General features: G+C 42.3%; 1 long non-coding RNA gene across 6 annotated transcripts in view; it reads left to right on the forward strand.

Moving 5' to 3' along the window:
• Nucleotides 1-25,039, forward strand: part of LOC125630318 (uncharacterized) — a 138,891-nt gene that overhangs the window by 109,468 nt on the left and 4,384 nt on the right. For all 6 annotated transcript variants that reach the window (XR_012666507.1, XR_012666510.1, XR_012666506.1 and 3 more), the window contains 4 exons: nucleotides 5,254-5,496; nucleotides 16,961-17,105; nucleotides 18,364-18,496; nucleotides 22,147-22,255. This is a non-coding gene — a long non-coding RNA (uncharacterized LOC125630318). The remainder of the gene's footprint in view (nucleotides 1-5,253; nucleotides 5,497-16,960; nucleotides 17,106-18,363; nucleotides 18,497-22,146; nucleotides 22,256-25,039) is intronic.

A 25,039-nucleotide genomic window follows, 5' to 3' on the forward strand; every position in this document is an offset into this window, starting at 1 on the left:
TCGGAGCCACTGGGAAGCATCCCAAACCTGCAACACTATGCAGTCCCACCACTCTGTGCTTGTTTCCCGGGCCCAGAATCGGCATTCCATGGCATAAGCCTGCCCCAGTAACACCATGATCTCCAAATTGCTGGTGACCGTGGTTTTAGAGAAATCTGTGTTCATGTCCTCATCACCGCGCTGCCGTTGACTCCTCGCCTGGTTTTTCAGGTGCTGGTTCTGCATGAACTGCACGATAATGCGTGAGGTGTTTACAATGGTCATAACTACTGCAGTGAGCTGAACGGGCTCCATGCTTGCCGTGCTATGGCGTCTGCTCGGGGAATCCAGGGAAAAGGGTGCAAAATGATTTTCTGCTGTTGCTTTCATGGAGGGACTGACGACATTTACCCATAACCACCCGCAACAAATTTTTGGCCCCATCAGGCATTGGGAGCTCAGCCCAGAATTCCAATGGGCAGCGGTGACTGCGGGAACTTTGGGATAGCTACCCATAGTGCACCGCTCAGAATGTCGATGTTTGCCACGGTACTCTGGATGCACACCGCCAAATTAATGTGCTTAGTGTGGATGCATGCACTCGACTTTATACAATCTGTTCCCAAAAAATCGACTTCTGTAAAATCGGAGTACTTTTGTAGTTTAGACATGGCCTGAGTCACAGTAGAACACTGAATTTATGCCAAAGCTATTATTTTACATCCTGAAACTGCTGACCCTCCCCAATACCTCCCAAGTGGATATATAAATAGAGTATACAAACTGGCTATGAGCTGTGTAATTGTTCATGTTCTTCTTTCTCACATAAGTGCTCACACACTTTTTTTTTTAAGAGGCTCACATCACAATTCTAGGTCTTTAAGGAATTCAGGACTCTCTTTGAGAGGCCAAACTATCCCTTTTCTGGCTATCAAAGACAAAATCTGGGAGTTATGTATTTGAGGGCATGGTAGAGGAAGCAATGTCACTTCCATGGCACCTTTCATCCACTCTCCAGAGTACCATCCTCCACTGATTTTGCAGATATCCGTATGGAAATCCAAGTAGGAGTTAACACAGCTTGAAACAGCATTAAGTCTTGCTCTAACCTTTCTGTGGCTAATACTGCATGAGTTGAGAGGAGGAAGTTTTGTTTTGGTACGATTATTTTCCCCCATACTTCTTCCTGCGGGGCGAGCATGAGAACAAGCCACATGTGACAGATGTTAGTAATGTCACTTAATGCACTATTGGAAGGTACTCAGATACTATGGTGATGAGGGTGATATAAGGACATATATAGGCTAGAATAGATATTGCCAACGGTTCCTGTAGAAGCAGCATTGCTAGGATGTACAGGAACCCAGAGGAGCCACACAGATGAACAGGCCCACTACTGAACAAGATGGTCCCTACCCAAGGATCGAAAGTTTGTCTAGCTCATGAGTAAATGGAGAACTAGAAACACTGATCTGTATTCCTTTCCAGTGTTCTTCACAGGCCAAGCTCCAAAACTTTACAATCAATTTTGGGTGCTCAGTTCATCTGTCCAACCATCTAATTACTTATAGGTTACAGAATATTTAAAAAAAAAAGTCCGTTCCATTTAGGTTCGCAGTGTACCATAGAAGCATCAAATGGGGGGAAAAGATATTTTTGTAGTTATTCAGGCATACTATGGTCCTAGACAGCTGAGCTAAGAAAGACCACTTCCTGGGCTTTAAAGCATTCTCATTTCTTTTATAGTTTTGGGGGGGTTAAAAAGTCTGTTCAACTCAAGGTGATTTTTAAACCCCTTCAATCCTGCTGATACTACAGGGTGGACAGTGGTCATAGAATCATAGAATATCAGGGTTGGAAGGGACCCCTGAAGGTCATCTAGTCCAACCCCCTGCTCGAAGCAGGACCAATTCCCAGTTAAATCATCCCAGCCAGGGCTTTGTCAAGCCTGACCTTAAAAACCTCTAAGGAAGGAGATTCTACCACCTCCCTAGGTAACGCATTCCAGTGTTTCACCACCCTCTTAGTGAAAAAGTTTTTCCTAATATCCAATCTAAACCTCCCCCACTGCAACTTGAGACCATTACTCCTCGTTCTCTCATCTGCTACCATTGAGAACAGTCTAGAGCCATCCTCTTTGGAACCCCCTTTCAGGTAGTTGAAAGCAGCTATCAAATCCCCCCTCATTCTTCTCTTCTGCAGGCTAAACAATCCCAGCTCCCTCAGCCTCTCCTCATAAGTCATGTGTTCTAGACCCCTAATCATTTTTGTTGCCCTTCGCTGGACTCTCTCCAATTTATACACATCCTTCTTGTAGTTTGGGGCCCAAAACTGGACACAGTACTCCAGATGAGGCCTCACCAATGTCGAATAGAGGGGAACGATCACGTCCCTCGATCTGCTCGCTATGCCCCTACTTATACATCCCAAAATGCCATTGGCCTTCTTAGCAACAAGGGCACACTGCTGACTCATATCCAGCTTCTCGTCCACTGTCACCCCTAGGTCCTTTTCTACAGTCATTTGTGCACTAGGAAAATTAGATCATTGCAAGGAGAATTCATGCTTGGTTGGGGGAGAGACTATGAAACAAAAAACTCTGCCGTCTAAATTAGTAGCCCAGATTAGATGCCCAGCACCCTAGATTGTGGCTACTCAGCTCCTCATCTAAATATCTAATGGGCATTTGGGCACCTGTCTGAGGTGGCCAAGTTTGAAAAGAGGCTTTGGGTTCCCTTGATCCGAAAACCTTTTGAAATGGTTTTTAAAATTTAAACATTTTTACTGTGCTTCAATCAGCACTTTTTGGAACTGCAGAATCAGTAGCAGCAGGAGGACAGCATTAGAAACATTTTATTTGAGGTTTCTGTTCAAGTGAGACAGATGGTTCTTTACATCAGATTGTATTTCTATTCTCTCTGGGAAATCCTTTACCTTTCATTTATCTTTTTCTCCCCATGAGTTTTTCATTTGCTCCCCCCAATAATGAAATAGCTAGGCCACCCCCCTACAGAAAATGAAACATTTAAACAATATTGAGCACTGAGGTTTCACAGTGGGTCAGTAAAAAGTCATTTGTCATGTTTCTGTAACTGTGATACATTGGGGAAAGTGCATATGTTTCAGTTCTTTCAGCCTCATATTTCTAGTTGTATAGTGGCCTTGTGACCAGCACCACTCTGGTCTTTAAATTAAACATGTAGGAAAAGTGATTTGATCAAGACTAGTTGAGAGTTTTCCATTACTTTGACTGGGTTCCTGGTTTATCTAGATGTGTTTCTGTGCTTATGGAAAATAAAACACATCAAAAAGGGATGAGGTTTTATGAGGACTGCTTTGATCTTCCTCACTCTAAATGTTTTGGCAAAAATCAGATGTTTGCACTGTGGACCTAATCCAACATTCATTAAAATTGGTGGAAAGTCTTTCACTGATTTCAGTGAACATTGGATCCAACTCTACATGAGCTGATGAAAATGTAATTTATTTGTTCAATATGTATTCCACTTAAGGTAACTTTGTACATCTGATATGTTTTTTAAAGAAGTTAATGTTTTATCTAATAGTTCCAAAGATATTTAAAATGGTTAAAAATAATTACCCTCCCCCACCCCCGCAGTAGAATGGGATAATTAGATTGATGCATGCTTACCGGAAATTAGAGAGGCTTATTTAGTTGTTTAAGAACATTTCTGAAATACATAGATTCCCTGAATTCACAGGTTTGACTTCCAGGAGGGCTGACTCATCCCTTTTCACCTTCTAAATAAATAAATTCACTTCTATGCAGTTGATGGTGCAGAGGTGTTTCAGATAATTGAACTTGCCAGCTATTCATGGATGTTAAAGATGCTATAGTAATTTTTGTTAGAATACGGATTTTCCTGGTGGCCTGGTTGCCAAAAAGTTTCTTGTTTCCCCAGGTCTTGCCCCACTGCTGCACGGCAATTGTCTGCTGATATGCCGGCCACTTTGCTCTGGTTTGTTTGTGTGTTTTAGAATCCATGCAATATTAAGCATAATACATTTAAGGAACAGTATACATTAAAATGGTGAGGATGAAGAAGAAGAAGAATTAGAGTGAAAGAGGTGTGTAAGTGGTTCCAGTACTGAATGAAATGAGAGGCTGCAAAGATATTTATTCAACAAAGGGCGAGTCATCACAATTCATTACAAGGACAGATGCTTAATTATTTGACATCATTGAGACTTTTTCTCAATTAAAGACCACAGAATTTGTTTGTGGGTAGGCAGGCAACTATTCGTACAGCGGTATCTAAACTTCTTTGATTCTGATTGGTCCCAAAAAAATTCTGTAGTCCTCAGAGTGTCTGTAAGATGCATTACAATGATAAAATAGTTTTACAATTCATCCCATTAATTTTTGTCAAATCTTTTCTTTCACAGATTGAATGCAAATTAAATCATAGCTCCCTGTCTGATTTCTGGCACTGTGTACTTTTTATGAACAAAAAAGCTATTTTGTTTTTCTCTTTATGTGTCAGGCAAAGATGACAAATGAAACTTTAAAACTCTCAGTTGAAGCATAAAGCTAATAAATAAGGTTAAATGATTGAAAAATAGAAAATGCACAACAGATCTTTAGAAAGTCAAGTTTATGGCAATTGCCTAATTTACAATGTTATAGTGCCTTAAGGGATCAAATTCTGTATTGACTTGTATATCCTTATTACATCCTCCAGTTACATTGGTGCAAGGCATTGACTTCCATCAGGTTAATTTCTCCAGCATGACTGAGAGGAAAATCTCATATTCAGAGCATATAGGATGTACATCAGAGAAAATGTCTCACCCATAATCATTATTCTGATGTAAAGAATTTGTGTTACTGGACATGCATGTTGTGTGTGTGTATGTGTGTATTGAGGGAATCACTGTGTATGTATATACACACACACTTTTTGTGTATACACATACATACACACACAAATCTATATGTTAAAGATAACTAAACAAGGTGGGATAAATTCTGCCCAGTGCAAATCCATTAACTTCACTTCAATTAAGGATGAATTCAGAAGGGCATACTCTGGTATTACTTATGCAAGTTGATGTAATGGATTCACACTAGTGTAAATGAAAACAGAATTTGACCTGGAATCAGTGCTTCTATCTTTCACAAATAACTACAAATACAGTTACACTTACAGTAGGATTATTGTCTCCCATTCACCTTTGCATAAATACCCCCTGATACTATCTATGAAAAGGAAAGGTTACTCACTTCTTCAATCTAGATTACTTTCATTTCAGTTATGAAGCCAAAAAAGATTGACTATAAAACCCAGAGAGAGAATGAGCAAGCACAGTGATTCCCTTGATATTCCACCTGTAAAGTGAAACACAATATGGCAACTGCCTCATACCTGCTTCTTGAGGAGGGAGAGAGAGTCTTTGTTTAAAGGTGCAATACACCAAAAATGGAGGGACAATTCTTTCCCTCTACACAAGGACAGACTCCACAGATGTCAGTAGGAGTTCCACAAGCTGATTGAGGTAAGAATATGGTCCTTTGATACCAAGTCACTCATGATTTAACATTGTCATTGTAATGGATCAATAAAAGGAGTTTATATTTTAAAACCTTGTCATAAATATAAAGGGAAGGATAACCACCTTTCTGTATACAGTGCTATAAAATCCCTCCTGGCCAGAGGCAAAACCCTTTCATCTGTAAAGGGTTAAGAAGCTAAGGTAACCTCGCTGGCACCTGACCCAAAATGACCAATGAGGGGACAAGATACTTTCAAATCTGGAGGGGGGGAGAACAAAGGGTTTATCTGTTTGTGTGTTGCTTTGCCGGGAAACAGATGCAGCCTTCCAACTCCTGTTAAGTTAGTAAGTAATCTAGCTAGAAAATGCATTAGATTTCCTTTTGTTTAATGGCTGGTAAAATAAGCTGTGCTGGAGGGAATGTATATTCTTGTTTTTGTGTCTTTTCGTAATTTAAGATTTTGCCTAGAGGTATTCTCTATATTTTGAATCTGATTACCCTGTAAGGTATTTACCATCCTGATTTTGCAGAGGTGATTCTTTTACCTTTTCTTTAATTAAAATTCTTCTTTTAGGAACCTAATTGATTTTTTATTGTTCTTAAGATCCACAGGTTTGGGTCTGTGTTCACCTGTACAAATTGGTGAGGATTATTATCAAGCCTTCCCCAGGAAAGGGGGTGTAGGACTTGAGGGGATATTTTGAGGGGGAGAGGTCTCCAAGTGGTCTCTTTCCCTGTTCTTTGTTTAAAATGCTTGGTGGTGGCAGTATACTGTTCAAGGACAAGGCAAAGTTTGTACCTTGGGGCAGTTTTAACCTAAGCTGGTAAGAATAATCTTAGGGGGTCTTTCATGCAGGTCCCCACATCTGTACCCTAGAGTTCAGAGTGGGGAAGGAACCTTGACAAACCTAAAAACTGATCAAGAACGGTCTTTGTCTTTGTTTTGTTTTTAGTGTATACTTTGGTGCAATGCTTGAATTCAGAAAAGTATAAAGCATTATTCTCCCCACCCCCCAAAATGTGATTGTATATTACAGTTCCCCTCCTCTGGATACTTTGTCCCCATTTTTCAAGAAACAGCAGGCAAAACTATGGACCACATCCTCAGCTGGTGTAAATCAGCTTAGCTGCGATGAAACCAATGTAGTATTCCAACTGACACCAGCTGAGGTTCTGGCCGATAAGTGTGGTGGGTTATATGGCATAATCACTTAGGCCTTGTTTACACTTGCAGTGGTGTGCAGTGAAAAGCATGCTGTGTCCACATTGCGGTATGTAACTACATGTGGCAGTGAAAGGCTCTGGAACTGGAGAGACAGCAGGGAAAGGCTTCAGCAGCTCGGCACTGTTGGAGCTTTTGCCTGCTGCCTTCCCGCTGCCAGAGTCTTTGCCTGTGGTGGAGAAAGGTTTGGCAGCAGGGAGGCAGTGGTGTATTACACTGCTCAAAACAGCAGTGTAAACACGGGAGGCACTGCTTGGGTGTGTAGAGAGCCATGTTGGGTACATATCCTAAGGTACTGGTGTGTCTTTACGCTACTCGCCTAAGCAATGCCTCACCAATACTGCTATTTATACCCACACTAGAGGAGCATACAGTGTAGGTACTTTACATGCCATCGTAAATGTAGACATAGCCTTAGATTCTCTGCTCCTGTACTTAAATACCGCTGCTTTGGTAAGTTAATTCATGAACAATTACATGGATTACTCACAAAAATTAATTTACACTTTCATGATTTACAACAATTATTTACAACAAGCTTGAGGTTATTTATGCCTCAATGAAATCTTTACAAGGCAGTTGATAACTTGCTTTGCACTTCTAGCCAAAGGTATTACAATTAAAAATAAATTTTTCTTCATTGCCATTATAAGCAAATTGTAAAGCCTGGGCAAATTTGCAGAATACAGCTACGGGATATTATTCGGTGTAAGGCTTAATTCTAAAATTTAATGAACTGCATTTGCATTTTTCATTAGCTACAGTTCTTGTATTTCTTCAGTGATGTCTTAAGATTGTTCTTGAAGTATAAAGTCCAGCTCTGAATTACAACATCATAGTATTTTGGATTTTTTAATGAACCCACCATGTCTACACATTTGATTGGAAAAAATACATGCCTAGCAAGTTCACTCTGTTGTGTAGTTCATAGGGATGACAAACATACCTGGGAAATTTGAACCATCTTACCAGAGTAATTTATCACCCAATCTGGATGGGAGAAATCAGGTCTGGACTAAAAAAACTGGAAACATAAGAAAAAATTAGTGGAGGTTTAAAACTGAGGCCCTGGGTCTGGTCCACTTTCTGTGGTCTTGATTCTGTGTCAGATTCTGCAGGGTGTTCCATTTCTGAATTCTGTGTAGCTGGCCCTAATATGAGGCAGTGAAGCACCCCCTTGATGTTCCTGTTTCTAATGAGGCACTGACGGACTCCTTCTTGTTCCAAAGTACTCTCTCCAAGTTCCTTCAGCCCCCCTAGTCCTGCTGCCTCAGGGAAGGAGGTGAAGAGGTGACCTGGTAAGCAAAGAAGCCTCACAGCATGATTGGAGGGAGTGATGAGAACATTTCTCCACCAAGGCCCCGACCCAGCCTCTCAATGCATTCAGGCTCCCCAGGCCCTGTGACCCACAAATCTCCAAACTCCACACCATGTTTTTGAGTCTTTCATGTTTTTGAGTCCTTTGGCTCCTCCTACTGCTTGAAGCCACAACTCCCTCAGCCTGAAAATTCTTTCAGGCTCCTGATCACACAGTCCTTCTGGTGATGGATCTCTGCATCCATATCTTCCAGGACTCAGGCCCTCCCTACAATAATTTACCTTTGAAGACTTCAGATGCAGAGGATGATTCATCTGTGGTCTGTGATCCTCATCCTGTCCTGTTAGTTTCGGTTGTGATAGGCTGGCCTGTCCTCTGTCCCCATTGTGTTTATACTGAGCTCTGTCTCTAGCCTACCCTCAATGGGCAGAATTTGCCAGGTCCCTGTTTATCAATGGCAGGGCTGGGGTGATTTGACTTCAGTTTTCTGACTGATCCCACTTTATAGGTTGGAGAAAGGGAAGGCAACATCTCCTCTGAAGACTCTCTTGTGAATGTATTAGTAGGTTCTGTGTCTGCAAACAAAGTGAGAGAAAATATGTGAAAGCAGAGCACAGAGGCGAGCTGGGGCATGAGACAGGGGGAGAAAGGATGGACAGCTTAGGTGGGCACTCTTTTAACCCAGCCAGAGTCACTAGATTCCCCTTTCCTTCCCTTAGCCTGGGAGACATTGTACCTGGGAAGCCGTCCCCTTCCCCACTTCTTACTACTAGGATGATGGGGATCCATGGCAAGGGAAAGCAATCTTCTCTATCCCAGCATGTTGTGATGGGAATCTGAGCATAGGTATGGGAGCTAGGGGTGTGGGGGGGTGCTGCAGCACCCCCGGACTCCCCACTCTCACTTGCCTGGGGTCCTGGCTGCCAGCCCAGAGCACCTGGTGTCCCCGCTGCTGCCCTGCATGCCCAGGGCTTGGCTGCTGATCCTGCACCCGGGGCTTTGCTCCCAGCCTCAGCTCTGGGGGAATGATAGACAGGGGTAAGGGGGCTGGCTTTCAGCACCCCCACTATTAAAAATGTTCCAGCGCTACTGAATCTGAGTGGCTAATCCTCTTTCTCTAACCCTCTTGTTTCTCTGCCTGGGGAATCCCCTTACTCTACCTGCCTGAGGAATAAAGTCTTTGGGGAGCAACCCCTACCCACAGTCCTGAGGAAGGCAGTTCTCACCAGAGGTCTCCTCTTTATCTTATGGGCCAGTGGGCTTCCTGACCTTGGGTCTCTGCTTTTTACATTCGTATTTTGACTTCTCTCCCACTGCCCAATGGGAAGGAGAGTGAAGACACATGTAGGGTAAAAAGGGAAAAAAGTACAGTAGGAAAAGCAGCTCTTCCATCAAATCTCCAAAACACTCTATAGAGCCAGCAGGTTAGTGGATCCCTGCCCCATTCCTCACCCCATCTCAGCGAGACAGCAGTAAGTGGAGCAGCTGGGGTTGTGCGTGTGCACACATGCGTGTGCGCAATGCTGTGAGATTAGGAATTTGTGTGCTTCTTCTGCACCTGTGCTTAGCCAGTGGAATTTGCAGCCTCCGGAGAGTATTTCAGCAACGCTAGCTGTGCAGCTCTGTGAGCACTTACAGTTACACATGCCTGGTCAACGTTGGGGATGGAATGGAGTATTTTGCAATGGCCTGTGTGGACTTGGGAAAGGCCAGCAATGGGTTTTTTCTTTATTCCCTTCATGATGCTGAGAATATGTCCTTTGCTGATAGAACCAGGCAAGTGCTATTTAACAGGAAAAGGAGATAAAGGAGAAATCTCCTCGGTGCTATGGTAATACAGATACCACTAGTATAATAATGGCCCTAATCCTTGAGTATAGTTGAGATCCCCATAAAACAGAGCATTAGAGGAGTATACAAAGCTCATTTCAGAGGGATCATGGCGGAACAAGTCTCTTGTCCAGTCTCTGGCTTAACTTGAAAGCTGCTCTCAGATGCAGTTGCTGCCAACAGTCTCAAAGGGCCATTTTGGTAGCTGATGGATCAGCAGGACATAGGGTCATTGTGATGAAACAGAGAGGCCCCATACCAGCAGAGAAGAAGCTAAAGAGACTCTGTGGACCCTGCTAGCTCTGTCCTGCTATGCCTGCAACTGATGCTGAGCCTGGAGGTGGAATAAAAGGAGAGAATCTGGCTCAGTTCAGGGCTGATTGGGGAGAAAACAGGATTGAGCTCTGTCTCTCTTTGTGAAGGAAGATTTGAGGGTGGAGAAACAGGCCCAATAGCTAAGGCAGCTACTTAGCCCTCAGGACAGAGTGATGCTCAACTAAGAAGCTGTTTTGGAGATTGGGGATGACCCAGGAGTGAGTTGATTTTACTTTTTTCTTGGGAACATTTCAGGGCTAAGCCCTTCCAGCATCCCAAAGGAGTTAAGACTGTAGGAGGGCCGAGTGGACACAGAGGACTGAGACTTCCTCTCCCACTTCCCAGAGAGATCCACGGCTATATCAGGACACCGGGAAGGTGCAAAAGGGGGTGCTACTCCAGCCACACCACTACAGCCATCTTTGCCACACCTTTTTCCAGACTGTGCCCCCGGTGCTGGTTATAGGCAGAAGTGTCACGGTAGGAGCCACTATACTGGCTCTGTACCATCAGAGGTTCTCCCAAAACTGGAGAGAGTCTCCCATGGGCATCTAACCTGTCTTTCTACCCAGAATGCCCCTATGGTGTGGTGCAAAGTGTTGAAGAATATTGAAGAATCAGAGTCAATTATTTTGGTTAGAAATGGTTAATTGACATCAGTATGTTTACCCTGTGATGGTTCCACTGTACTCAGAATCTACAGGTAGCTCCATCTTAGTACCAGATCCTGGTTGTAAGGAAATGCTAAACATTGCACTTTAAAAAATTAGTAATGGCCCTGACATGATGGAATGGCTGGAAGTTCTCCTACTGAGTTGTCTTAAATCAAGGAAAGGAAACTGAACTCAGGTTGATGTGGCTAATCTCAAAACCAGATTAAAATTGACAGCAAGAAATGAACCAGTCATGACAGGAAGACAGCACAGAATCTAGCTCACCATTAAATTAGCCTCATTTTATTATTATTTTGGTTTAATTGAAGTGAATGTGGCCTGGCCTAGACCTTATAGAAACATGTCCTTTTGTACAGAAAAATATGCATTCTGCTATTAGTATTGGTAATTTATTTCTGCTTGTTTTGGAAGGTAGGTAATGAATAAAGTAATTGAAGGATTTCTATCGGGTCTGGATAAAATGCTTTAGTCCCAGGAATAAGGAGTGTGGTAGATAAATAAGCTTAGAGAGAACTTTCTAAGCAAAGTTGACAGCTTAAAGAGATAAGCTGGCACAATTAAAGAGAGCATAGATAAGATTTTATATTACAAGGTAATAACACAGCATGTGCTAAGATTTTCAAATTTGTACTCAAGGATAAAAAAAGATACAAAATAACATGTAACTGAGGGACCTGAAATCATTCAGGCAGACGGCTGCTTCTACCTAAATGGAGTGGCTTATGCCATTGTCAGAACTAGAGTAAACAGCACCTAAGCACAGATATAACACTTATAATGCCTGTTTTATTGGCATATCATAGTCATTTATTTAGGTAATGTGTTGAATTTTATTATGTTGAAATCTCATTTTGGCTACTTTTCTGCTTTTAAATATTTACTAGATATGTGGAGTGATAGATAACACTGGCAGGAACAGTGGTGTACTAACCTCTAGTCCCATCTGGGGTTAGGCTAATGCCTCGGCCCAAGATTTTATTTTAAAAAGTAACAGACCACTGGACTTCTCTCTAATGTATGTGAAATGAATGGTCAAATCATCTGAGTTTGAATGCCTGGTGGGATGTGGAGTCCCCAAAGGAATAGGAAAACCTGGGCAAATATGAAAGGTCAGGTTCTAGAGGAGTGAGATGTATATGGTCAGCTAAAGAAATGGAAAACATTTTGAGAAAGTTAGGTGAAAATTTAATTCTGCCTCTGGTACTGCAATTTTTGGAACAGGCTACTCATGAGACTAGCTTTTACACTTTAGGAGTTAATCTTAATACACTATAAAGATAATTCATCTTCAGACAGTTTCTCCACTGTATTGGGTAACATAAGGATATTTTCCACATCTCTTATTTTTTCCAAAAAATATATTTTATTGTGAAAATACTCCCTTTATTTGAATTTTCCTATATCTTATATAATATCCCAGGGCAATGATACAGCCAAAAAGCTTGTTGTAAATCCATATCTACCTTTTGGCACCTTCCATGAAGACTCCTTTCCTATAATGGCAATTTGTCATATTTTAGTAACATCCAGCCTCGGTGCTTGGGGAAGTTATATTGACTTCCCGCATTTTGGCATGTGAAAATTTAGAACAAGCCGAAAGAGAGTGCGGCAGAGGGTTTGAACTCAGACATCGGTGTGAGCATGTGTTGAAGCCATAAAATGGCTGCATATCATGTACTGAAGGGGGTTTTCCCTTGTTGAGTGTGTAAAATTGCACACTAATAAAAGTTGTTTGAACTTATTCATAAATGCAAACCAGTTTGAAATCAATGCTCCCATGTGTGAGAGCTTTATGCCAGTTGCGGCCTTGTTTTGGATGGGATATTCTTGTACACAGTCCTAGTAGCCAGCATGCTTATCTCCCACGGAAGATCTCCATACAAATAAAAAGATATGTAACAGATGCAGGGACCAGACTACAGAAAAAAGACCTACACTGGTTACCTTTATGAAAATCAGATATGGACCCAAGCTGCAACATTCAGATGCGTAACTAGATTTTGAACAACTTCCAATTTGGGGTGTTCTACTGGATTAAAATTTGGATCATATAGCTGGTTGTTGTCTATTTCTACATTTAAAAACAGGACCAAATACTGAGCTGCAGTGTTGGATTGTGTCAAGGCTAAATCCCCACTCTGTCATTGACTACAGAAGATGGGGTCCCGCAAGGATTCTAAAAATTAATACTTGCCACTCCAGGCTTGTATTAAACTCCCAAGGTTACAGCTTTCTCTGACATTGGGTTGGTAAATGCTGCCACCACCCAAAAAAACCCCCTTTGGACCCAGGAAGGAACACTTGGGAATTCCTCCCTGTGGGGTACCCTCAAACCCTTTCACCGCCCCTTCGGGGAGGAGCTGAGAAAGAAACAAAGGAAATTAGCTGTGCTACCACCTAATCAAACAACCTGCACAAACGTCTTAGGACACCAAAAATCCAATCCTGTTCTTAAAAAAGGTAAATTTTATTAAAAGCAAAAAGGAAAAAAATGCATCTGGAACTTAGGCTTTTGCTAGATTTTAAAAGAGCAATTCCAAAAGTTAAGCACTCAGACCAGTTTTCTTGGGTGTTCAGTTTAAAGATTACAAGCAAACAAAAGCATCAGGGATTAGAACAGAGGAGATCCACAAGCCAAAATAAAAATGAAACCTGATTGCATCTATCTAAACATTCCCTATCTAAATAATTTCTTCTAGGTGTAACCCTTCTGCCTGTCAGACTTGGCAGCAACAAGGGCTGGGTTCACTATCTAGGGGTTCCGTTCAGTGATGAGCTGCCAAAATCTTAACAACAGGTTCCCTCCTCACCCCACGAGGGGGTCGTTGCCCACCCCCACCTCCTGGGACTTCTGCCCCATCCAACTCCCCGCATTCCTTGATGCTCCCCCCTCAAGACCCCTGACCCATCCACCCCCTCCCCTGTCCCCTGACTGCCCCCAGAACTGGGCAGGAGGGTCTCGTGGGCCACCATAGTGGGTGCCCACCCCACCCCTAAGAGCCAGAGGGACTTGCCGGGGGGGCGAGGTGGGGAGTCCTGGAGGTGCTTACCTGGGGCAGCTCCCAGGAAGCATCTGGCAGGTCCCTCTGGCTCCTAGGGGCGGGGGAGCGTAGCTAGGGGGGGAAGCAGGGGGAGTGGCTGCTTGCCCCCTGATCACATCAAAAGTGGCACCTTAGGCGACGACTCCCTGGGTGCTCCGGGGCTGGAGCACCCACGGGGAAAATTTGGTGGGTGCACAGCACCCACTGGCAGCTCCCCACCCCGCGCCTGGCTCCAGCTCACCTCACTTCCACTCCACTTCCTCCGCTGAACGCGCTGCCCCGCTCTGCTTCTCTGCGCCACCCCCAGCTTCTCGCGAATCAGCTGTCTGGTGGGAAGCCTGGGAGGGCTGAGAAGCAGGCGGTGGCTTCACACTCAGGCCGAGGGTGGCGGAGGTGAGCTGGGGCGGGGAGTGGTTCCCCTGCGCGGCCCCCTCTCTGGTTACCTGCTGCGGTGCAGGCAGCCCTCCTTGCGCCCCCCTGCGACAGCTCACCTCGAGGTATGGGGAGGGAGGTATGGGGGCATCTTACATGCTCCGCTGCTCAGATCGATGGCCGAGTGCCACGTCTCTCCATGGGGTTCTGCCGCAGTCTTCACCACCAGCTGTGCCTCTCTTCCAGCCATCCTGCTGACCGCTCCTCTCCACCAGCCACCCAGCTGTCCACGCCACTCTCCACACTAGCCATCCTGCTGTCTGCTCAGCAAATTGTCCCCCACACCCAACAGAGCTCTCAGTAACTTGAACTCTTTTTAGTGATTTCAGCTCTGAGTGAGTTTTATGTGGTAGTAAGAGAGCATCAGTGCTGGTGTACCACTAGCCCAAAGTAGGTCTAATGCTTAGACCCAAGTATCAGTGATTTCAGCTCTGTAGCATGTAACAAAATTCCTAATGGAGCCAAAATTAGCTCTGTTATTACACAGTGGAGCAAGGAGAGGGGATTAAAGTAGTGTTTAGGGTCCTTAGGACACACCCACACTACTAGGTACATATACCTATCCCCCAGCCTCTCTCAAGTCACTGGGTTTTGGAACCCATGTCCCTTGCCTAGCGAATGCTACTTAGTTGAGGGCGAGTTCCTCCATCCTAAAATACCAAGTACAGTTCTACTGTCCTTGATTCACATAACCAAGATTACAACCCTTTATTACTCCTGTCCCAATAACAAAGAGACTGGGGATCCCACAGCAGCCAAAGTGACCATTTGGGCAAGCAGTCCATCATGCTAGGCAGGGTGGGTATGCCCATGCAAACGAGATCAGCCCCTGAAGTCCTTTTCCACAGCTCACCACCAGATGTCAGGGTAGAGCTCATTCTGACTCTGCTTGCATAGGTATGGAAGATACTTTTTCATACCAGGTTCAAACCTTACACAGCATTCCTGCTTATAGCATTGCTGCTCTGTCCCTGCAGCCCTGAGAACAGCAGACAAAGGGAAAGTTTCTTTCCCAATTTTAAAAGTTCTAGCCTTTTCACTGGCTTTTTTGGTCAGGTGCCCACTCCTTTTCTTTTACCTGTGGGCTTGTTAACCCTTTACAGATAAAGCAAGCAGAGAACAGACACCAAGAGGGATTTTACAGCTAACTGTGTGTCTGTCAAGGTTCCTTCCCCAGTCTGAACTCTAGGGTAAAGATGTGGGGACCTGCATGAAAACCTCCTAAGCTTACTTTTACCAGCTTAGGTTAAAACTTCCCCAAGGTACAAAATTATTTTACCCTTGGATTTCCACTGCCACTACCAAACTTTATCTGGATTTACTGGGAAACGTGGTTTGGACACATCTTTCCCCCCAGAATCCTCCCAATCCTTGCACCCCACTTCCTGGGGAAGGTTTGGTAAAAATCCTCACCAATTTACATAGGTGACCACAGACCCAAACCCTTGGATCTTAGAACAATGAAAAAGCATTCAGTTTTCTTACAAGAAGACTTTTAATAGAAGTAAAGGAATCACCTCTGTAAAATCAGGATGGTAGATACCTTACAGGGTAATTCGATTCAAAACATAGAGAATCCCTCTAGGCAAAACCTTAAGTTACAAAAAAGACACACAGACAGGAATAGTCATTCTATTCAGCACAGTTCCTTTCTCAGCCATTTAAAGAAATCATAATCTAACACATACCTAGCTAGATTACTTAGTAAAAGTTCTAAGACTCCATTCCTGTTCTGTCCCCAGCAAAAGCAGCATACAGACAGACCCAGACCCTTTGTTTTTCTCCCTCCTCCCAGCTTTTGAAAGTATCTTGTCTCGTCATTGGTCATTTTGGTCAGGTGCCAGCGAGATTACCTTTAGCTTCTTAACCCTTTACAGGTAAGAGGATTTTTCCTCTGGCCAGGAGGGATTTTAAAGGGGTTTACCCTTCCCTTTATTTTTATGACAGTGTCCATCAAAGGGGGCTACCTACCACCCACTTAATTTATCACAGATTGCTTGGCTCAGCTTTGGAAGTAAGGGAGAAGCAAGTTCAAGGTAATGTTAAGCCCCCTTTGTGCTGCATACTCCTGGGACTGTCCTGGAGCCCTGACATAGAGTAGGACACCCTATATCAGCTGCAAGCAATCCTCAGGTCCCCTTTTGGCAGCCAGGGATTGCCAGGATGTAACAGTGTCTTGGCCATGTCCCTTTCCCAGGCCATACTCTCTGTGAGCACTGTGATGGGGCATGCTTTCACAAAAAACAGGGCGGAGGAGCAAAATTGCCCCACTGTGGTGGAGCATTGGGGAGTATTGTGTCTACAGCCTCAGTTATCTTACTCAGTAATGGAGGCAGAAAATGTAAATATGTCTTTCTTTGCCAAATTTTATTAGTCATTCAAATCTCTATCTTACAACAGACAGACTCTTAAAAGGAAACATAAAGAAAAAAGCCAGAACAATTAGATGAAATATATCTGCTGCTTGCTTCCTGGTTCCTTTGTTCTTCCTCCCTTGTCTCCTCTTGGGCATTTCTCTAAGCAGTAGTGCTCATTGACAGAGGGACTAGCAAGTCCACTTTAGTCATTCTCTCTCTTCAACAACAGTCCAGAGCAGTTATACAATTTACAGTTCTTTCATTCCCATTCTTACAGGACTCTCAGAAAAAGTTGGGAGTATGTACGGTATCCAGTATAAGTACAGGAGCCCAATTCTGCAAGAAGTTGAGCTACACCTGTTTTGCTGAAGCCAACGGCATTCATCACTTCACAGCAACAGGCCCAGGAAGACTTAGGAGCTGTGAGTCCACATCCTTAGTATGACTCTTTGCATTTTGTCAGCTTATGACAAATGTATTTTACTGGAATCTTTTGTCTAATATAACTTTCTTTTCTTACTGGTTTAATAAAAGAAATCAAACAAACCTTTTCAGGAGAAGGAGAAAACAGTGAGTAAGAAATTGAAAAGCAGGAAAGAAAAAAAACAATACAGAATAAGGAAACACTGATAAGTAGGTTCCATATGTCAGTCAATGGTGTGAAGATATTAACAAGCAAATCTTTGACATTAGGCTTTGTAATGGTTAGTTTTAGGCTGTTAATAAGTGGAACTTTGCCATGACCCCCTTTTAATGGCTTCAGAGGGATCATTATGAGGTATCACATTAACATCATAATGTCCCCATATTACAAGTTAATATACATACGGTAGAAAGTAACTCTGTATCTTTACTGCAGATAAACACTGTGGTTATTACTAATTTGTATTGCAGTAGTGCCCAGAGGCCTCAATTGGGGGCCCATTATGCTAATTACCATACACACCCAAAGAAAACATGGTCCCTGACCCAAAGACATTGCTGCCCAAGGCCTGGATTCAGAAGAGATTTATAAACATGCATAAAAATGTCTGGAGGGTAAATTTGCAAAACATCTCTCAAATTTTAGGACAAGCTCTTTTTCTTTGTGAGCTCTTTACATTTACATTTCTCCTTTAAAAAAACTGAAGATCTGTCTATGCAACTTAAACTCTGCATTTGGGTATAGAACACTCCCCTTGAACTATAACATGGTAATCTGATATCTTGGATTTCCTGGAATATTCCCAGAATCAGGAAGAGGAGAATCTTGTTATGGATGGGACCTGAATGAATGTCAGAAAAGACAATAGGGGCATTTCAGCAGACACATACTTCCACTTTGCTGAGAGTTGATTCTGTCAGTACCTGTAAAACGCAATGTTTATTCTAAATGCCACCATCTTTTTAAAGAGAAGGGCCATGAGGACCAAAGCAGTGACTGGTCAATCTAAAAGAAATGTGGAGCTTTGATTTGGATAAACCAGACTTTAATCTGCAAGTTGGACTGGAGATATCTGAACAAGACAATTTCTTTAGGGGTTGTCAGTTCTGTTTTTCCCTCAGGCAACTGCAGTTCTAGAAAATGTCATGACATTTCCTATTTCAATCCTGCGTGGAACCAGGGAATGTAGAGAGGTGTGAATGTTTGAAATAATCAAGTTTCTTTTTCCCCCCACAATTGTGTACGTGTGAATTTAGAGTTCCTGAAAGTTGCTGGATTGACAGCCATGCTGCTGCCAGTTCTGTATCGGATCTGTGGATAGAGGACTCCAGTCTTCAGGGGTGTCAACTTAGCACTTTTCAGGGAAACAAGATTCACACATTATTTAAGGTAATCTACTGTATATACACTATGCTTTTATTGAGACTAAAGGGCCTTCAGCCTGGCAAGATGTGGCTGGATGGGAGGAAGGTTTCAAGGGCTGGAGTCCCGGGATGGGAAAGATTAACAATGGATTTATTTTATTTTTTACAAATAATCATAAAAGCAGCACCTTCCCCCAGGCTCTGTGCTCCCTTGACAAACACCTAAAATACAGCCCAATTAAGACAAAGACTAGCAAACCAATACTTTCTTTTCATAAAAGAAGAGCCAGACCAGGAAACCAAATTTTCCCCCTCAGCTCTGACAACATTCCAATCTCATTCCAAATAAAAATCCATTTTTACCATAGAATTCCCATTGAAATCAATGAAAGGTTTGCTTGGGGAATGGAATTCTTAATTTTAAGAGGAAGGAAACGGTCCAGTGGGTAGGGCAGTAGCTGAAGACTTGGTTTACCTGACTGCCCTACCTCCCAGGTGTGTTTTAATGTATTTATCCTCACAACTTGTGTGGCTCTCAAATGCTATAGTGATGAGGGTCAGATAAATCCCTTGCACAGATGAATGGAGTTTTGGGGTTCTAAGTCAGAGGGCCATATTCTGGCAAGTCAATGGGGCTAGGAGTGGAGTAAGGTGCCACTCAATGTTCAGGGTAACAGAATATGGCCCAAAACTTTCACATTCAGTGAAGTTACAGTTTTCAAAAAATGATTCACCTTACCAAATTTGTCCATTGAATAAGGGCTGTTGTGCTTTCATTTTCTGCTCAGTGTTTTCAACATTTATCTCATTATTTAAAGGTCCATTAAGGACTCCCAACTACTTTTAATGGTCTGTAATAGCACAAATACAGCAGATATGTTGAAACATCATTAGAGATACAAATCATAATCACAACAAGGATATTTGTTGTGTAGCTTGTCACTTTGAGTGCGTGGAGTGACAGCTTTGTATGAATGTCCTTGCTTTTGTCAGTTCCTGGTAGACTCTTAGCATTCATTTAATGTAATGTGAAGTCACTTATTTGATAATTTTATTGCTTGAATAAAACCACTTTAAAACAGATATGAGGAAAATGTAAATGTATAGAAAACTGACTATCATTTTTGAGGTGAATTTTGCTCTCAAAAATGAGGGACTGTAGACTTAATCTAATGCCCATTACTGAAGTCATTGGGCTGATCAAGAACTAAGTGGTCTATCTTAGACCAGCAGGGCATGGGTAGAAAATGTACAAGCACCCTACATAAAATTGCCTATGAACATCCATCCTCTGTACTGGCAGTATGACACCCTGGCTTTTGCAGTAGTGGGCTTTTCTTGAAGGATGGCTGACAACCAGGCCAAATTTTGTGCTTATTTTTAGACGAGAAACACAATTGGTTTAAAGATGTATCAGTCCATGCATCTACAAAGTTAGGAGCAGCAATTTAGCATTTGTATAGCATTTGTATAGCAAATGGCTGCGCAAATCATACAATCACTGAAATGCAGGGCTAGAAGAGACCTCAAGAGGACATTAAGTCAAGCGGAGGCAGGACCAAGTAAACCTAGACTATCTCTGACAGGAGTTTGTCCAACCTAATCTTAAAAACCTCCAATGATGGGGATTCCACCACCTTTTTTAGAAGCTATTCTAGAATGTAACTACCTTTATAGTTAGAAAGTTTTTCCTAATTTTTAACCTAAATCTCCCTTGCTGCAGATTGATCCCATTATTTATCCTAATTTCAGTGGACATGGAGAACAAACAGTCACCATCCTCTTTTAATAGCTCTTATCTTATTGGAAAACTTTTATTGGGTCCCCCCTCAGTCTTCTCTCCTCAGGAGTAAACATGCCCAGTTCCTCATAGGTCAGGTTTTGAAAACTTTTTATCATTTGTATTGCTTGCTCTGGACTTTTCAATTTATCCACATCTTTCCTAAAGTGTAGTGCCCAGAATTAGACCTAGTACTCCAGCTGAGGCCTCACCAGTGTAGAGTAGAACATATTACATATGACAATCCTGTTAATATATCCTAGAATTATTAGCCTTTTTGCAATTGCATCGCATTGTTGACTCATATTCAATTTGTGATCCACTGTAACCCCCAGATCCTTTCAGCAGCATTATCACCTAGCCAGTTATTTCCCATTTTGTAGTTGTGCATTTTCTTTTTCCTTCCTAAGTGTAGTACTCTGCACTTGTCTTTACTGAATTTCATCTTATTGATTTCAGACCAATTCTCTAATTTATCCAGGTCATTTTGAATTCTAATCCTGTCCTCCAAAGTGCTTGCAACTCCTCCATGTTTGGTGTCATCTGCAAGTTTTATAAGCATACTCTCCACTCCATTATCCAAGTCATAAATGAAATTATTGAATAGAACTGGACTCAGGACTGACCCCAGTGGAGTCATCCTCCCAGTTCGGTAACCTCTCTTTGAATGTGGTCTTTCAACCACATTTTCCGAATTTGCATAGAGGGAATGCAAGCAAAATAGTACATAGGGTCAAAAATTACACTGTCATTTCTCTATCAAAAATGCTACAAATAAGATTATTTCCTCTTTGTTACTCTGCCCATTACATAACTAGAGCTGGCCTAAACTCAGGGATTTCAGTTTGCTGGGGATTTTGCTATTTATGAATTTGCTTTTGTTCTGATTTGGAATTAAAGCAAATTTATGGAATTTCTCAGGAAAATGGAGATCCCTGAATATATTGTTTCAGAAACACCAAAATATGGCGTTCCTGAAATGAAATGTGATACTGACATTCTTGTCACTGAATAGCAGCCATTAAATTTGCAAGAATGTCAATTTCACTTAGATGCTCCTTGGGAAACAAAGAGTCTTCAAGCCCTTAGAGTCTGGCTGCGTCAAAGGATCTGGGGCTGCCAGCTTTCCCACCAGAGCTGTGGACCCCAAAACCTGCCCGTGTTTCAGTGAAAGTTTCACTGAATCTGTAATAAGACTGAGTGAAACATTTCTGCACAAAGAATCATCATTCCCTTAAACTTCTTACCAGCTCTAGTCATAACCCCCTCTTTGAATCCATCTCTGGATCTCAGTCTTTCTTAATCAAAGCTAAGGTCCTCTCACTTTTTTGAAGGCCTGCACAGCTCTGTCCCTGCCTATATCTCTGCTGTCCTTTCTTCTTGTCCCTTCCTCTCTTTGGGTTCTTTTTAGCTTCCATTTGTAGCCTTTCTTTTGGGTTTTTGTGTTTTTCTTCTATTCTTTCCTATGTGCTTGGTCCACCTCCATATTCTTGCGTGCCTAAACAATTTTCTTTTCATCTAGTGATGAATTCACTTTTTCCAGATTTGCTGGATAGTGAATACCCATCCCTGAAATATAATCAGATACCAAGTACTATTCAAACTCAGCATTAAGGGATGTTACACAGTTTTTGAATACAAATTTGTAGAATTTTTTCCAGCATTGTTGTAAAAGTGACCAACAAAACTATACTCCACAGCTATAAACTGAAACAGTAAATCTATAATCCATACACCAGTAGTGACTTATCAATAGTGTTGGCTGACTAATGGGAACATTTATTGAGAAATAATTACAAAAATGTTAGAATGGGCAATGAATATTATTCTCCCATCTTTAATTTATGTAGAATAATCATCCATACTACTACAGAAATCATTATATTTTCTTGCAGAAGTAATCCATGAAGGTTTAAATATATTTGTACCAAAATTCTCAGACAATGGAAAGCTGTGATGAGCCATCAAGCAAGGAGTGATCTGGAAACTGATTCATACAAGAAGGTAATTTGGAGACTACAGAATAAATTAAGATTATAATTTGTACATTTGTTCAATAAACAATAACTCTGACAAAGAACATTTTAAGAAAATAACACTCCAGAAAAAGATCATCAATCATCTAAAAGTCATGAGGAAAATTAAGGTAATGCAAATTACATATTCTACCCTCAATAGTTAAAAATGAAATACAGATCATGACATTGCAATTGTTGCCTTTGTGATTGTCCCCTAGTAGTAAATAGAGCACCACTGCTGTCTCTTTGATAGTGATAACATACTAGCAAGGAAAAAAAAGTGAAAATTACTCACATTTCATGTAGGAATATCTAAACCACACACTTTCAGGGATCCTGTATACTATCACCCTTTTAATACTTTTTTAGACTTTCATCCAAAATGGACCCCTCGGTACCTCCTAGCAGATATGCTTTTTTAGGCATTTTTAAAAGTAAGTGAACTCATACAAGTTATTTTTTTGTTAAAGAAAAACAAGACTAAAAATGATGTATTATGACCCTCCTTGCCACGGAACACTTCAGAATCCTTTTTTTGGAGCATACACATGAAGGCAGATTCTCAGCTATGTGAATTGTTTTAGGTCCATTGACTTGAATTGAGCTATGTCTATTCACGCCAGCCAAGGAAATACACCAGACTCTTGCGTAGAATGGATACGGGGTGCAATTGAAGCAGAGGAGGAGGAAAGCACTGAATGTAAAGTCAATAATGTAATCCTGATATTATTCTATGTTTTAAACCCATGTGTGAAAGAGAGTGCTGAATCAAATCCTGCTTTCTGCCTGTACCAGTTATTAACTGCTAGGAAAAGAATGGTGCTGCAAACCGTGAAGAAAAAAAAAAGTAATCACAGCATCATTAATCAGACAAAGTGGAAAAAGATCAAATGGTAATTACTTCATTTGATTCACATGATTTAGAATAGAAATAATGACCCCAAGTCAGGCATTTCCGAGTGGTTAATTCTTGAATTTTAGGGCCCAAGAAATTAGGATTCAGTTCCTCTAACTGGCCATTAACTGACAGTAAATACCTTCCCTGTCATTTATTATTGCTTCATTATACCTTAATTGGCATGTCGAATGTTTGCACAATTCTTGACATTATTTGAAAGTGTGTGTCAACTTCATTTTGAATGACATTATGTGCAATAACGGCTATGGATAACTGATGTGGATGCTAAAATATTGATCAAAGTTTTCAATGCTTCTGCTGTTTCAAAACCCTTTTTCTCAAAGTATCAAAAGGCACCTGGTCAATTTTAAAGGGCTAAGGGCCTGATTCTGATCTCGCACCAATATTAATGAGTAACTCTGTTGAAGTGAATGGAGTTAGACTGGTGTAATACTGGTGTGAGATCAGAATCAGGCTTCAATTACTTGGTTATTTTTTTCTAAATTAACCCACTGGGGATAATAGGGTATGTCTACACTGCAATGTAAGCCCAGGGTTTGAACTTAAGCTCAAGCATAACTCCCTATCATAGATTCCTTGGAGGTCCAGCTGTGATCTAGTGGGTGGCACACCCAGTATCTCCTCTCAGCAGTAAGGCCTTTCAGCTTAGTTCCTCACCGGAGGATTGGCTTAGCTTCACCTTGGGTTTGCAATGTCCTTGTCCTCTTCTTATCAGAGGGGAGTGAGACTGGAATGTGGCTTATGCCTCTCCTGCAGCAGGGGCAGTTGGAAGGGGAGCCCAGGCCCTCCCACTCCACCAGGCTCCAACCCAGAGCCCTATGAGGGTCAACGGTGCCTGGCATCCTGGAGTGCCCTCAGAGTTACCCTCCTTGTGTCACGTCCTACCATCTCTCTCCCCACAGCTCAAAGTCCAATATGAGATAATAAAAGAAAAAGACAACTAAACCTTCAGCCCCAACTGGGCTCAGCGTACAGTCCTGTTCCTCACAGGGAGGCTTCTTTGACACCCTTGTCCAGCAGTGCTCAGGGTAGGTCTGTCTTCCTCCCTATTCTGAGCTGAGTTGCTCCCTTTTAAGCTTCCTTTTCACTTGGAGCATGCTCTGCAGGTCTAGGGGAGGCCGGGGTTACCTGGGCCCAATATTGTCCTTTAACTCCTTTGGGCCCAGTGTACACACCATCACACCTCCCTTCCATCTATGCTCAAATCACACTAACCCAGGGCTCGGACCCAAGGTCCCAGGACCCAATGAGGTGGAGGATCTTTACCTGAGTGAAGCCAGGACTCAGGGTTCAAGACTTATAGCTTTGCAGTGCAGACACAGTCTCACTGGACTTGTGCTCTGGGAGTCCATCAAAAGTATTCCACAAGCTGATTTCTTTGGCCTCTGAACAGTCAAATTTGGTGAAAAGTCAAGTTTTCTCATACTGCACCATGAACAAAAGGCTAGAGTGGCCACATTTTGGGAGGGTGCTAGGAATTCTGGGATTAGGTGGTTGGATTTGGGCCTTCATAATGCAGTGTAGATGCTAGAGCCCCAGAGTGGGACCCAGGATTCAACAGTTTCTAACCTGGGGTTACAAATGAGAAAAGACACTCAGCTCTAAGTTAACAAACTCAGGGTGTCTCACTGGAGTTCCACTAATCCCAGGTTTCAGAGTAACAGCTGTGTTAGTCTGTATTCGCAAAAAGAAAAGGAGGACTTGTGGCACCTTAGAGACTAACCAATTTATTTGAGCATGAGCTTTCGTGAGCTACAGCTCACTTCCACGGTATGCATCCGATGAAGTGAGCTGTAGCTCACCAAAGCTCATGCTCAAATAAATTGGTTAGTCTCTAAGGTGCCACAAGTA

This window comes from Caretta caretta, chromosome 1, assembly GCF_965140235.1.
Source record: "Caretta caretta isolate rCarCar2 chromosome 1, rCarCar1.hap1, whole genome shotgun sequence".
NCBI classification, from domain to species: domain Eukaryota; kingdom Metazoa; phylum Chordata; order Testudines; family Cheloniidae; genus Caretta; species Caretta caretta.